Consider the following 16,602-nt stretch of genomic DNA (forward strand, 5'->3'; position numbering starts at 1 on the left):
TTTTTTTAAATCAAGACTCTTATCAAGCAATATTAACTTATGTTTGCTCTACCAAATGGAAGGGATATGTCTAAGGAGCCAGAGGAAGAAAATGATTTCGTCTGCAATGAGCTGGAATTTCAAGAGAAGACTTTGATGAAAACGGTCCATTTATGAACTGCGGGCTCACACATCCAGCTTAAAATAGACGGCCCTGTCATTTTACACAGAAATCTTGAGTCCACAGTGGAGAACTCTGATTTGAAGAGTACTTTTATATCTCTAGGGTGCTGATACTGCTTCTGGCAGTAATTCAGTGTCTTGCTCACAGTAAGAAGAAAAAAAAAGAAGGATGAAAATAAATTTAACCCTTTTAATCTCTGATGGAACACAGTCTCCTGCCCCATCAAAGCTGTTCACTTTTCAGTAGGTCTAAAATGAACTCCCTTCCAGCTGGAGAATCACACCCAAGACCACCCAGATGTTAACCCTGCTTCAATGGTCTTTTCTTATCACCACTGAAATTTAATGTTTAGAAAATTAAGGTAAGGAAAATTTAATGCAATGTTTGAAAAAGTACGGTCCTTGCATGACTTTCCCTTGCACAAATCCCGTCTTCGAGGGAGAAGGAGAAAAAAAAGAAAAAAAAAAAAAACCCCAAAAAAACCTGACGACTGTGTTCCCAGCCTAGGAAAGGGGTAGTTAATCCCGTGATGGCTTGCTGAAGAATGCATGGTTTATTATTAAAGTAATCTCTTAAGATTTTCCTGGAATGTGCTTCCACAGCAACTCTGCTTGTGCAAGCTATCCTATGTGTGTGTCTTTTCTTCCATAATTAAGCTGGTTTTTCCCCCTTTAGCTCGCAGACCTAATGCTTTCTCTCTCCCTTCTTCTATCCGCCTCCCTACTCCTCTTGTCTCCCTTAAACATCCCATTCTGAATCCTTCCATTTCTCATGAACTGAAATGGCACTTTGGATTTGGTCATAGGTGAACTGTCTGAGCACCTTGGTGCCTTGTTGGACACTTCCAGATGTTCTAATTGAACAAGGACTGGTTAAAGTTTATGGATCTAGTGAGGTCACGTCTTTTCTTTTTCCTCCTCAGTGTCATAAAAAAATGAAGAAAATGGCTATTGTTCCCAGAAAATGTTCTTTGACCTTGACTTATCCTGCATGTTTACAGATACAGAAAAATTGACCCTATCAGATTTGGCTGTTGGCAAGGCATGACAAATATTAGAGGCTTTCCTATTATCTACCTATCTATCTATCCATTGATCTAACTAAAATCTAAAATATCTGGAGGGCAGTCTTACTGAAGGCAACCTGTTTTTGTTTGGTTTGGTTGGTTGCTTTGGTTTATTTTCTTGGTTATACATGTATAGCACCTCAGAACACAATGCTTGGTATTTGCTTGTGATGTGTAGGACTAGTAAAATTCAAATGGCACTTGATAAGTTGGGATGTTTAAAGTGAAGGACTTTAAAAATTCAATATGATAAATTCATATAACTAATTACATTTTGCTAGCAGTATAAACTTTTATAATGAGAAGTTATAAAGGGGAAAAAGAATACGCGTATGAACTACCAGTTACGACATCTTCTTTGGAAAGCAATTTGAAAAGAGTTGTTAAAGATAAAAATGCATAAAATCCTACAAAATGCCTGTATTAATTATTATTGTAGCCAACACTTAAATAGTTCTCCATCCTGTGAATAAGAATCTATCCCTAGAAATAAAGCAGAGATGTTAATCACTGCATTGTCCATAGTAAGAACCTGGGAACAAATTTTGTCTGTCAATAGGGGAATGATTGAGTCAGTTCTGATTCATCTGCACTGTGAAATCATATGCAATCATTTAAAAGAATAAATTGTGGAGTTAAACCTTGTAATATGGAAGAATTTCTATTAGGTATTGTTGAGTGAGAAAAACAAGACAAAGAAAAATGTAAAATATGTTTCTGTTTTAGTAATACAAAAAGCAACACCTATCTCTATGTGTGTGTGTGTGTGTGTGTGTGTGTGTGTGTATGATTATAAGGGAGACTAGAGACTGGATTGCATTATAGATCACTGGGGACCTGACGGAGATGAGAATAGACAGGGGAAGGAAGGAGGTACAAGTTGTGCAAAAAGGGAAAAAATTAAAATAGCCTATATGCAGATCTATAGAGATTACATTTGTGCATCTACGTGAAATGGTATATACACAGGTTTGCCTAAATTTTTTTTTAAATACACCAAATGATTTTAAGATAAAGAAGGAGAAGAGTTATAAAAGAAATCCATAAAATAGCTTTCAGGGTGCCTGGGTCACTCAGTCATTTAAAAGTCTGACTTCTGCTCAAGTAGCAATCTTGTGGTTCGTGAGTTCGTGAGCCCCACATTGGGCTCTCTGCCATCAGTGAGGAGCTCGCTTCGGCTCTTCTGCCCCATTCTCTCTCTCTGCCATTCCCCTGCTCTCTCTCTCTCTCAAAAACAAATAAACATTAAAAAAATAGCTTTCACTGAGGTGTCTTCCTCAAGATCTTTCAAAAGTGAGTTGAGTATTCATCATGCGTTCTCATGATCTCAGCTGGCCTTGAGAACAATAGTTCTCCAACATTGATGTTCCCAGCAGACACTCTGGGAGCTTGCGACAAGGGCTAATTCCTGGCCCCAGCCCCAGAGACCTGGACTGGAAAGGCATGTGAGTGGGTCAGCAGGGGGCACGAAGTGCCTGGGAATCTGAGTGCTTACCCACACGTCTGGGTCATTCAGATGCTATAGTCCTGGGTACCACACTTTAAGAAACACTGAGCTCTCCCACAACCAAGAGCATACTCACTCTGTCCTTCTCTGAGTGATGAGAGTTAAGTGGATTGGGCAGAACTGCTAGGATGAGAGGAGGTAGGTGCCATTGGTCTTTAGACATTGGCTTTTCTCTCTCCCATTGGCTCTCAACAGCTTCAGACAGTGTCCTGGCTTTGGTGGTGACTCTCTCCCTGCTCCTCCCCTGTCAAAGCTTGTTTTCAGAGAAAGATCTGATATCAGCCGTGTACACTGACCTATACCCAGACATTTGCACTGCATTTCCAATCCCGTGTCTTACTGTGGCATGAAAGGCACCGCTCATTGTTAAAGAGATCTTAGTCATCAGGAAGAACAGGGACAGATTTTTTTTTCCTGTTTTGATCAGGTGAGGCAATTGTCAACTCCACTCTGTACCCAGCTTAAGGTTACCGGAAAGAGAGAAGAATTAGATGACTTCCAACTCCTAGGATGACCCTCTACTACCCCTGAAGTCATACTACATCTTGGCTTCAAAGGGACCACTGGAAAACTGAGACGGGATGTCATGTAAATGCTTACCTCTGTGATACAGCGAAGGAAAGTGGGATTTAGGATCAGATCTGGCTTAAAGTTCTGGGTGTGTCTTTTACTGACTGCAAGACTTAGGGCAACCGGCCTAACTCCTCAAAGGCTCAATTTCCTTATCTACAAAACGGGCCTTCCCTGTCTCCCGCTCGTGTTTTGGTTTTTGGTGGAAGTCAAAGGAAATCATGTTCAATGAGAAGAGTTTGGAGAATTTGAGACAATATGATAACTGTAAATGATGTTAAAATTATGCAAAAAATACAGTAGTACTAGAAAGCTGTTCTTGTCCCAAATTATTTCTACTCCCAATGGAAATTCTGCCTAGTAAATCATGTGTTAGGTAGCTATGGTCCTCTGGCTGTGGGGAACTTTCTTAAGGTTGACTTCTCCCGTGGGATAGTCCTGGACCCTGATTTTCTAACATGTTAGTGAGGATCACTTTAACGGATCAATTTCATCCTTTCAAAGAAAGATGAGTAAATTTCTGCTGAGATGGGGATATTAAAACGGGAGAAAAGACAGAAAATGAGAAAAAGGGGACTGAAGACCAACCTCTTGCCCTTCGGAGTTCTATTGCTCCTACTGAGAAGGTGCCTCACTATCCACAGACACTGAATTCAATCCAAAAATCTTTCTACTCTCCTTCAACTTTGGCCACATGCTGGGCTGGGCTGGCCTAACAGCCTCAGTTGTAAACCAGAACAGCCATCTGTGCATCAAGAAGGAATGCTATCTTCTGTAAGTCATTTAATACTCAGGCTCAAATTCACATCTTAACTAGAGAACAGGGAGAACCCATGTCTGGACTCCAGAGTAACCCTACTCCCCGATTCTTCTGAAGCTTATATATGTGTGTGCGCCCATGCTTATGTGCAGTTTCTGAAGCAGTGCACCCTAGGTTTCACTGGATTATCAGAAGACCCCATGACATAAGACAAGGTTACATTCCATTGTGCTCTGGGTGTATAGCCACATTCTTTCTACCCATTTTTATCTGAAGATTTTATCTGAGTCTTTTGTACCAATCTGATATTTTTTTTTCCTCACAACATTATTGTCAAACAGGTTAGGGCAAGTATTACTGTTTCTAAAGGTTAAGAAATATAAGTGCAGAAACTTTGATTTTTTTCTGTTTACAGAGTTAGGGACAGAGCTAGAACTGTTACTCAGCTCTTCTGAATGATCTAGAATGTATGGCTTCAGGCAGTCATGGCCCAAACAATATTATAAGGGTTATTGGCACCTCTGAGGGTTCACTGTATTCTGTCTTGGTCTGTCCACACCTGGAAAAAAGTATCTGTTGAGGATGCCCCTTCAGATGCAAAAGACACTGGCAAATCAGAGCAAGGCCGCTTGGACAGTGAGGGAATATCTTGGGAACTGAGAACTACGGGCTTTGCGAGTGTGGCCTGGCTGAATTGGGCACGCATATCCAGGGAAAGAGACTCCTTGGGCACATCAGGTGGGTTAGGGAGGGAGATCTGTGAATAGTAGAGCTCTTTCCAAATATCCAAAAGCTTGTCACGTGGAAAGGAGATTCAACTCCTTTCTTTGGCCACAGATGGTAAAAGGGGATCCTGTACCGGGTTGAAGAGTGTCCCTCCCACCCCTAAGATTCATGTCGACATGGAACCTCAGAATAGTCCCTTTGGAAATGCACATACAATTAGTTAAGATGAAGAAATACTGTATTATGTGAGATCTTACCTTTTTGTTTGCCTTATGATACCTCTTGGCCAGAATACCTTGGCTTTTTATTATATCCTATTTTGCATTTGGCACAACTTGGGACCCACTGTGTCTCCAGGTGTGGCTCTGAGGAAAATGGCTGAACTTCTCTTCTATAAAGCGAGAGAAATAATCGAACTTCCTTCACAGCGTTGTTCTGAGGGTTGAGTAAGTTAATCTGTCTAAAGGACTTCAAGTAGCAATTAGCACATGATAATGTGCATTTTTGTCTGAGTGTCTTTAAAGAATAATTTTTCAAATGTTAAGTAAATTTGAAAATGAGCTTACCCTAAACCTCAGAGATTGCACTTCTAAGTCAGCTTAGAGGAACTCCAATTCATTTGCCAAGAAATATGTCTAAGAATGCTTAGAATAACAAAACGTAGAGCAACTTAAGTGTCCATCAACAGAACAGACAAATAAATCGCGGTGCATGTATTCATTGGGAATACTCTAACAATAATAGGAATGACATGAATCTATGACCCAGAACTGCTTATATCAACACAGATGAACTGAGTAAGAAGAACAAGTTACAGATGAATACATAAAGCATGATGCCACTTATATATGGCTTAAAATATGAAAAATAAAATTACTCATTACTTAGAGATACAACTATTCATATAAATGAATATATATATGCCCAAGAGTGATAAATCACAAATTCAAGATGGTGGTTTCCTTGGAAAGAAGAAAGAAGGATGAATTAAAAGGAGGTCTAATTATACTGGTATTTTTTTCTTTTTCCTAAGGCTTGATGTCAGGTACATGGGTGAATATTGTTTTACTTTTCATCTCTTTACACAGATGCTCATCTAAGCACTTTATAGATATTAATCTACTTAACCTCGTAACACTGCTGTAAGTTAAAACCTATTGTTAGCACCATTTTACAGAGAAGGAAACTGCGGAAGCTGATTAAAGTCACAAAATTACTTAATGGCAGAGCCAGGCTTCACACCCAGGTATTCAGGTCCCAGGGTTTGTGGCTTAACCCCCATGCAATGCCCATGCTCATTAGAATTTTATAAAGAAACGAGAAGGCTGCAGGTGACATTAACTGCCCAACGCAACTTTGGAGTGCACCCAGATCACGTTCCGCTCCCTTGCTCCTGGGACTCTTCCACCTCCAGGCGCCTTGTCCTTCTCTGTCCCCCTTTGGCTTTGTACCTCAGCCCGTTTTTTTTTTTTTTTCTTTCCTCCCTGGATCAATGGATTCATTTGGACTCATGTTTCTGGCTTTGATCATGACCTCGGCACACTTTCCAGGACGTCTGTCCCTGGTGTCTAGACTTTGACCATAAGGAGAAAGTTCTGTGCTGACCCTAAGCCTGGGTCTGGACCCGAGAGAGAGACAATGGGAAGTTATACACCGAGCACAACAGTGAAGGGCCACTGAAAAGGAGTGTTTCTCCAAGGAAGGTGTTAAGAATGAGAAGGTACAAGTAGAGGTGGTAGCAGACGTGTGTGTGTGTGTGTGTGTGTGTGTGTGTGTTTATTAGATAAGCTGCTATTTCTCAGAAGAAATTCTGGTGAAAGATACAAGCTGTGGGGACAATACAAACCACCAATAACACTCCAGACAATTTCTACCTGGCTCTCAGACATCAGCACTCCCTCTAAATGGAGCTACCCTGACTTTCCCCCCATGCCAGGGAAAGCATACTTGTTCTGGTTAATATTGAGACTGATGCTTCTCCCATCTTTGGTAAAAGAACATTCTTCCAGGCCAGCACAGGGAAAGAAACCTCATCGCTTGCCTCTGTTGGGAGAGACGCCCAAGCTCCTGAAACCCATCAGTGGGCCTCTACCCGGATTGCTGTTGCTCCAGCCTTCCGTGGAAGAACTGAGCTCACCGAAAGTGTGTTTGTGGAAGAAACACCACCTGGGAAAGTTAGGCTGGGTGTGGGTTTGGAGGGAGGAAAACCCAGTCCAGAACTCCGCAGTTGTTGCTGAAAATGCTCAAGTCCTAAAGTCATTTTGCCGAGGCCGACCAGGAGATGTGTAATCATAAACTTTAAATGTGTTTATCTGTCAAGTGGACACATTCTGTTATTTTGGTTTATATTGAGGCAGTTTTTAAACTCATGTTAGACATTAACTACACCCAGTAATTTGATCACACTGTCTCATCTCTCTTTTTCCCTCCTCTCTTCCTTCCTCTCTCCCTTCCTCCCTCCCTCTCTCTCTCTTTCTCTCTCTCTCTCTCACACACCTTTATATTTTGTTGTTATTGAATTCGAATTATAGACAACAGTTTGTTTTTAAATCTGGTCTATGAATAAAAACAGCTCAGGTTCACTGTGCTTGCTGATTTGCAAGGAGTAACTACCCCCGCTGTAGCTTATTTCAAGGTGTCATGTGATGCCACTGAATATAGAGATGGAAAGAGATCTGCGCTGCAATTCAGCTCCTCTGCGCCTCTGGCACACCCTGTTATAAGGTGTAGACTAGCTGTTTTCTCTCCTAATACGTTGACTACTGAAGGGTCTCTTTTCACAATTTTCCTGGTCAATAAGTATAATCAGTCAAATTAATTAATCAACCATCTATAAATGAAGAACATCAAGTAAAGTATCTCTGGAACTCGGTGTTTAAAGATCGGGACCACAGTGATTAGCTACTTAAATAGAATAATGACTTTGTTTTCCTGTCTCACTGCAATATAATGAAAATCACTTGGGATGGAGATTCAGAATACCTACATTAGAATCCTGGTTCTGGCATTAACTATTTGTATGATTGGATAAACTGCTTAAAGTCTCTAAACTTTACGTTTCTACTGTGCGAAATGGAAAACAATGCTTGTGGTACAGGCTTATTTCGAGGGCTAAATGATATAGGGATGCATGTAAAATAACAAATTCTTGGTAAGTACCAGGCCCTATGATAGCTGTCTATGTTAACTGCAGGACAAAGGAAATGGTCATTTCTCATTTTAAGATTTTCTCATAAAAGCAATTCTTAAATTTTGGTGCTTGCCTCCATCCTCTGGAATGAATACTAAGAGGTGACAAGACACCTGATAATAACAGAGATAAGTATTAATGGGAAACAATTTTTGGGACATTTTTGTGTGTTACTCTTATCACCCAATAGCTTCCAAGTTCTGCCACTGCTACCACTATGGTCCAAACCATCATCATTTCTCACGTGGACTATTGAAATAACCTCTCACTGCTTCTGCTCTTATCCCTCCCACAGTCTAGTCCATATAGCAGCTAGTGGTCTCATGAAAAATGTCCAGTAATTTCACACTTTTGTTTAGAACCCTTCAATAATTCCCATCTCCGTCAGAGTCAAAGCCAAAGTCCTTAGAAATGGCTTCCAAGGCTGTATTGAACTGCCCTCCCTTCCATTACTTTGTAACTGCTAATCTTCCCTTCACTCACTTCACACCCCAGGCCCATTCATATCTCAGACTTTCACACTTGCTGCTCTTTGCCTGGGCTGTCTTCCTCTGGATTCATGACTTCTAAGCTTTCTAAGTAGTTTTGGTAGTTGTTCAAACGTCACCTTCTCATGGAGAGTATTTTTGACCATGGTTTCGGGTTGAGTAGGGTCCTCCTAAAGTTCATGTCCACCTGGAACTTGTGAAAGTGACCTTATTTGGAAATAGGGTTTTTGCAGATGTAATCTAGTTAAGGTCATATGGGATTTGGATCGGCCCTAAATCCGACAACTGGTGTCCTTATGATAAAAGGGAAATTGGACACAGACACACAGGAAAGAAGATGATGTAAAGATGGAGGCAGAGGTTGGGCCAATGCAGCTGGCCAGCCTGGGTACATCCAGGACGGAGGCTGTTAACAGGAGCTAGGAGAGAAGCATCGAACAGATTCTTCCTTGGAGGCTTTGGAAGAAGCAGGGCCCTGACACCTCCTTGATTTGTGAGAGAATAAATCTCTCTTGTTTTAAACCACCTAGATTTTAATAGTTTGTTACAGCAGCTCGAGAAAGCTAACGAAACCAATCAATTTTCAGTTGCTGCCCTACTACCTTATCCTTATTCCCTCCTCTCTGATTTATGCTTTCCCCGTAGCACCTATCCTGACAGAGCCTGATGACTTCTAACTTCCCATAAGCAACATGTTTCATTGACTGTAACTACCAGCAAATCATTGTAATCTTCAAACGTGATTTAGCTTTCCCTTCTCACCTATTCTTGCCAACCAGAAATCTTTATCTTTGCCTCTGTGATATTCCTACTTTAGCGAGGGGAACACCCACTAAACTTGTCTGACTTCTAAGGTTCCTCTTGTTCCAGGTTCAACAAAATAGCTGCATGGGGCATCTGGGTGTCTCAGTCAGTTAAGCATCTGACTCTTGGTTTTGGCTCAGGTCACGATCTCATGGTTCGTGAAATGGAAACTTGCACCAAGCTCCCCACTGACAGTGTAGAACCTGCTTGGTATTCTCCCTCTCTCTCTCTCTCTGCCCCTCCCCTGCTCATTTTCTCTCTCTCTCTCTGAAAATAAATAAACTTAAAAAAATAGCTGCATGTAGTTAGTTACTACACTGATACAGATCCATTAAAACAAGTAAAGCCAAAAAGAGAGGACATATATCGTTTAATTTGAGGATCTGATTTCTAGTAGGTCCAGAATAGGAACGTGTTATATTCTATACTTGGCATCTAAACAGGCTAGACAATGCATTCACACACTTGACAAAATTAACAGTAATTCTTAATGTCTTGTAAAATCCTGATTCCTCTGTCTCAAAAATATCTCTTAATATATTATTTGCTAGACTCATAACCTAAGCAAGATTCAAAAATCAAACAGAAAATTGAATAGTTTGTCTTTTAAATTGTCCATAAATCTATAGCAGTTTTTCCCACCCTACACCACTCTATTTTGTTAACACCATTGACTTGTTGGAGAAAACTGTCCATTTATCCAGTTTAATGTACCACATTATGGATTTGTTGACATGGCTGGTGGTGTCATTTAATTTGATCTTCTATCTATATTTCCCCTAACCTGGTAGATATATTGACAGGCTTCAGTATACTTCAAATAGACTTCACAGTTAGCTGTGTATTTTCTACAGCATATCACAGAAGTGATCTTTTAAAAAGCATCAGGGGCTCTTGGGTGGCTCAGTAGGTTAAGCGCCTGACTTTGGCTCAGGTCGTGATCTTGCGGTTCATGAGTTCAAGCCCTATGTTGGGGCTCTGTGCTGACAGCTCAGAGTCTGGAGCCTGCTTCAGATTCTGTGTCTTCCTCTCTCTCTGCCCCTCCCACACTTGCGCTTTCTCTCTCTCTCTCTCTCTCTCTCTCTCTCTCTCAAAAATAAATAAACATTAAAAAAATAAAATAACTTACTCCATCCCCCAAATTGAGGGGGAATAGACAAAACAAGATTGTTGAAGCAGAGTGATGGGTATGTAGGGGTTCAATGTACAATTCTCTACATTCTTGTTTATATTTGAAAATTTCTGCAATACAAAGAATTAAAGATCACTGGCACCATTAGGTGTTTTATATAGTTCATTTGTTCATAATTCATTCACTCATTCATTTATCCAACATTTGTTTTAATTATTTTAGAGAGAGAGAGCGTGCAAGCAGGGGAAAGAGGGGGAGGGAGAGGGAGAGGGAGAAGCAGACAGAGACAGAGAGAGAGACTCAACGTGGAGCCCAACGTGTGGCTCGATCCCACGACCCTGAGATCATGACCTGAGCCAAAACTAAGAGTCAGATGCTTAACTGACTGAGCCACTCAGGTGCCCCTCATGCAACATTTTCCATAAGCCTGTTACTGCTGGTTTACCACTTGGGTGCTGTCTGTAAAGAAGTCGTGGCTCCACTCCCTAGGATTCCATGCTTAGCTCAGAGAGCTTCCCACATGGAGCTATTTTAAAAACCATTATTCTTTCAGCCTTTAGAAGCCCCAAATTCAGATTCTGGATATCATGGCACCCCCCTAACTGAAAGAATGGCTTTGTTTCCCTAGCTCCCCTCCAGAGCAGACCCAGACATGCGTGCCGGAGGGGCGCCTTCCAGGATCACGGATCCATGGAGTCCTAATAACCACTGTCCACTCAACATTAGGCCTTATCAGAAGGCCCAGGCCTGGGCCCCTCTTTGATGGCCCTATGTTCCCAAGTGCTTTTTTTCTGGGTTACTGATTTCAGGCTGGAGTCAGATGATTTGCAAAATGACCTGCCTTTCCTGTCTGCTTCACACCACGGGGGCGAGGAGAACAAATAGGTACAAAGTCTGGCTCCTGAGCCCTAGAAAGAGGCCTGTATTGCTGTCATGTGCTTGTCTGATGAGATGTTACAGGGTTTGTTTTTTTCTTTTTCCTGGCTTGATAAAGTTAAGGAATTAATCTACAAAGCTTTAAGTAGATTTTCTTTTGGGAGTGTCTTTGGTAGTCAGGATAGAGCTGCAAAAGGCAATTCTACATTTTGAAGGTACTGCTGATGTCTTGAGGGTGGGGAGGGCATCACTTCTCTTCCTTATCCTTCTGTCGCTCCAGCATGAGTGGCACCTCTAACTAGGGAGCAGAAAAGGAATGGGATAGAACTTTGACCTTCACAAAGATGATGCTGATTATGCATTTTTGCATATAACTTTATAGTTTAATAAACTTTCAAAAATGTTCTCATTGGATCCTTATATCCTTGTTGCAAGTTAGAGAAGTATAATCGTCCTCATTTTGAAGGTGATAAAAATGGGTCTCAGAGAATCAGGGATACTCCTTCAAGTGCATGTAGATTCCTCGTGAAGGTGCCAAGATTCAAATAAATTCTTCTAACTCTTATTACCCTGCCAAGTCAACTTTAAACTACTCGGAATGACCTCCTAAACATTTGATGAAGGAGAAGGAAGAGGATATATACATTAGAGTTTTGAATTATCCCTAATGTCTCTCTTAGCACAGATGCTATTAATTTTCCTATTTTTTTTTATTTTGCTAGATGCATACTCTTTTTAATCTCCAAGTATCTTTGAGCATTATAATGTAAAATCATAATGCCTTATGTTTCTATTTTGCCTAAAACACTGTAATTGAATCAGAAAATTATTTTGGTACTACTGTATATATAATAAATGGCACTGTATATATAAGATATAGTACAACTTAGGGCTTTCTCCAAACAATTTGTTCTCCAAACCAGTCGACTTTTTGCTGCATAAAGGTAGGATTCTTCTGCCTCATGTCTGCCATCAAGATAGGACAACTGTCCTTTGTTATTTGGATTAGTATAAGTCTCAGAGCAGTGGTAAGTTAGCACACTTGTCCCTTGTGAAGAAAGATTGCCCAGAGGACATGTGAGGGAAACATTAACATCTCTTCATGGCCATCTGGTTCTTCTTAGCTGAGGAATGCTCACCGGTTATGGCAGTCCTGAGTAAAAGTCATAGGAAGAGATAGAGACTTGGATCCAAGCAAGGAAAACAATGTGAGGGAATAAAGATAGAATAGAAATAGAGTTGGCAACAAAGTACCAGACACACACACACACACACACACACACACACACCAAAACCTGAGATGAATCAGGTGAAAAACTTACTTTTTGCACTTGATCTTAGCCAAAAGGCCGAGAAGCGATAAAAACTTACTCTTTGGATTGGGAAACATTTGGGGCTGAAATAATCTTTTTGAAGAATTTGTACTATTCATTATCATCGAACAGTCTCCAAACTGAACAGCCATATAGGTCTGGACACAATAAAAACATTTTTTAAAGCCATAACAGTATTTTGTTAGTTAAAGAAGGAAGTAAACATATTTATCTGAATGGATCTTCTTAAAATATAATGGAAGATGATATGTTAAAGAACACAAATGTTAATGAGGACACAAAGATCGTAAGATAATTTATTCATGGCAAAGAAGGTTCAAGTTCGAGTTCCTCAGTAGAGAAGGTCTTTTTTCCTCTCCAATAGAGGGTACGCTGGCCTGGGGTATAAGTTGACCTTGTGGCTCATAATGGCACAGCCACTACTTTGTGTCTTATGGCAAATAACTACTCTGTGTGTGCAGCATTCTTCAGTTTGAAAAATACTTGCCTTGCATACGATGATAAAAGATAAAATTTATCATGCCAGAAATGTTGTATAAAATCATATCATTACATATTTTGAACACAAAGAAGAGGATTAAACATTTTGCTTTCAATTGATTTATGTAAGTCGTAATATATCTTAAATTGCAAATAATTTGACAATGCTCTGAGCTAGTGATCATCTTACTTTTTTAGGGGAGCTTCAACATGCTTAGTCAGTAAGATATGTTTATTAACCCTTCTCCAAATTGCAAACACCATGCAGAGAAAGATAGGTATTATTTGCACTGAGTACACAATATATCTACAGAGTCTGAATAAATACATACCCCAAAGCAATTCTCATTGTGAAATTAAAAGTGGATTATAACCTGTTTAATAATATTAGATGCTTTATATTTGTCTCCTAGCAACTAAATAATATGGATAAGTAAAGAAATTTTTTTAATATGTCTTCAATTATTATTATAATTACGTATAGAGAGTATTTGAAAAAGTATCTCCAAATATATAATAATCTCTTAGTTATAACATAAATATCATGCAGACCCAACTCCTGAAATATAGAGCAAGCAAGCCAGTATCCCACTTAAACCTTCTAAGAAGTAATTAAATGGAATAGATTTTTTTCTCTCATTTTGTCTACAGGTGATATCGAATATTGAATAGACTTTTTAAGTCATCTGGTAGAATTTCTCACAGAAAATTTATTCTGGCTTACGTCCCAATTTTACTCTTCCATACTCCTCTTTGCTCAGTGTCAATAGAAGTTGAATTTTCTAAGAACAAAACACAGTTTCTCCTAAAATTGTTAGATTTCGTCACATAACACTGTATACGACTGATTTAATAGAATAAGAAACATTCTACTTCTTGGGGATACTTTTTGGAACTTATTAAATACTAATCAGTGTGTCATGAATTTTTTTATCTAGATACCAGGATTTACTTTCTCTTCAGCTTAATTTTATATTTATTTTTGAAAGGTGGGGTGGGGTGGGGAAAAAATATCCCTTTAAAAGTTACTGAAACATTCTAACTTGTTATTGAAACTTGTGAACATTAATGAAAGCTTGGAAAGTGACGCCTTGCAAAAATATTTCAGTCATTCTGAGTAAGACTGGAAACAACATTTCTCCAACATTTACCTCTGGGTAAAAGCTGGAGGCCTGGACATCCAAACAATGCTGTGTCTATCAGAAAGCAAGCTGAAAATGAAATGGAAATCGTATTTGCTTTCATTTCCTTCCCTCCACATGAAAGGAAGGAAGGAAGGAAGGAAGGAAGGAAGGAAGGAAGGAAGGAAGAAGAGAAGAAGTAAAGAATTGAACAAAAGCTCTCTGGACATACTGTAGAAATGCTGCGTGCATATGTGTGTGTGTTTATGATTGTGTGGGTATGTGTATGTTGGATTTCAGCTAGAGAGTATTTTCTACATCTCCACAATTTCTACACCAGCTTGAGACCAAATAATATTTAATCACTTCCATAAAAATGCCAAAATAAGAAAAACATGCATGAAAAAGACAGCAATACGAAGAAGGCATGCTATATATGTTATAGCTGACCACAAACATCATTCACAAAACAAGCAAGCGGCCTAACCAGGAATTTTCCAAATGCTTGTTTTGGGAGAAGTTAACTCCCATACAGAGAGCTTTAAAATAGAAGAGGAAAATGACAGGTTAGTGCCGACCCTTTTAACTGATTTCTCCCTAAAATAAAGACAGCATCTTGAATTAAAATGCAAGTCCTTAGAGCGTGCTTACGAGAAAGCATCACATATACAAATAATAGTTTAGCACGCTGACCCTTTTCACAGAAACAAAAACCCGGTCCGGACCAGGAGGAGGCCTCTGTGTAAGAGGCTATTCCTGCCCTTCCAAGCTGGCCCACTTCTTCCTGGTTTTGGAAGCTTTTCCACTTTGGACCCTTGTTCCTTTCTCCTTCTGGTGTTTTCAGAGAATGACAGAGTTTATCCAACAGGAAATAATAGCATAGTTTTTGCAAGACCTCTATTTCCCCACCACTGGCTTGAACAAGAATCAGGACTACCATGTGGTGCTGTTGAACTTCACTAAGAGAGCTTTGAGGCATACACACAACATCAGTCTGACGTTAGTTGTTAGTTACGTTTGGGGAAAAGTAGAGAGGTTGGAGTCCGCACAGCTCTTGGAACCATGGACTCTCAGGATCTTAAAGGACCTTGGGGGCCATCCAGCCCCGTCTCCCACTCTCTACTTACATTCCTTCCCCAGCACCACTTCTCCCTGCCCCAACTTACCCTGGGCCACTTTCTGCAAAGGGGATCTCCTGAGCCATTCTATCGTGTCCTTACTTAGGCTAAATACTTTTTTCTGTTTGCTCCTCATCAAACGCAGACAGAGTATAAGATACTGCTTCCTTCGGCAAGTTTCGCTTACCTTTCTTTTAGGCTCCGAGACATTGCATAAAACTAACCCAGATGTCAGCTGATGTATTATGAATTTAGAATGGGAACCTCGAGTTCCTTCCTGTCTCTCCGTGGATTTTCAGGGGAGATGATTTACAGTTGTCCTGGCCACTGCTGGCTTGAAGCTGTTGTTTCTGCTTTTTTTTTTTTTTTTTTTCCAGTTCATGGTTTTTACTCTGCTGTTCCTCATCTGCCACTTCTTTTTGTACCCTGTCAAACTCAACATCCTTCCTCGATCAGTGCTCTCTAACTCCCTTAGGAAATCCACCTAAATCAAGACTTTGGGTGTCTTTTCCGAAGGTGTGTGGAAACGAACGGGATTTATTTTGACATACATATATTGACCTGTATATGAGTTAAATATATATTGTATTGTGTTAACAAATACGAAAAATACATATTTATTTGTTGTGACATGTATACCACACACACGTGTATTTGAATATTTGACATCCCAATGATTAAAAGTCTTACTCTTTGCTCCTTTGCAGAGCCATACTTTTTCTTATCCTCAAATTCCTATTTTTTCCTGTGCAGAGTGGTTTCGAAATGCTTTTTGTTTGCTCCCTCTTGTCTTCGCAAGCTTCTAAATTCTTGCTGGTGACGTGCTGAATTATCTTTATTTCTTTCAGTGCCAGCCTCCTCATGCCCTCAGCTTCTTACCACCCACACCAAAGGTTTATTGTGACATTTTAAATAAAACTGCTTCCTTCCTTGGGGAGGATACCAGCGTTGGAGACTCTTTCCAGGCCTTGCCTGGGGGGAATGCGTTTGTTGAGAAGGTTATAAGGAAAAGGGAGGAAACCGAACAATCAGTCAAAGAATAGTAAGTACTGGATTAACCAACTGGACCTGCTGCTGAGGGCGATTTTTAAAAATCTGAGTTGTTGGCTCAGTTGTGCTGTGTCAAACATACAAAAGTAACAAAAAAAAAAAAAAAAGTCCTTCTGAGCCACAAGTAGAAAAGTTGACCCTTATCTAGATTAAAAATCTGCCCCGGGGCACCTGGGTGGCTCAGTCAGTTGAGCATCTGACTTAGACTCAGGTCATG

At 40.1% G+C, this 16,602-nt stretch overlaps 1 protein-coding gene across 1 annotated transcript in view; it reads right to left on the bottom strand.

The window, feature by feature from the left end:
* DAB2 (DAB adaptor protein 2) overlaps positions 1 to 15,509 on the bottom strand; it is a 70,297-nt gene extending 54,788 nt beyond the window's left edge. Inside the window, exon 1 of the mRNA XM_058718206.1 lies at positions 15,384 to 15,509. The gene's annotated coding sequence lies outside the window, so the exon portion shown is untranslated. The remainder of the gene's footprint in view (positions 1 to 15,383) is intronic.
* Positions 15,510 to 16,602: the final 1,093 nt, after the last annotated feature.

The sequence above is a fragment of the Neofelis nebulosa genome, chromosome 1 (genome assembly GCF_028018385.1).
Source record: "Neofelis nebulosa isolate mNeoNeb1 chromosome 1, mNeoNeb1.pri, whole genome shotgun sequence".
Lineage (NCBI taxonomy): Eukaryota > Metazoa > Chordata > Mammalia > Carnivora > Felidae > Neofelis > Neofelis nebulosa.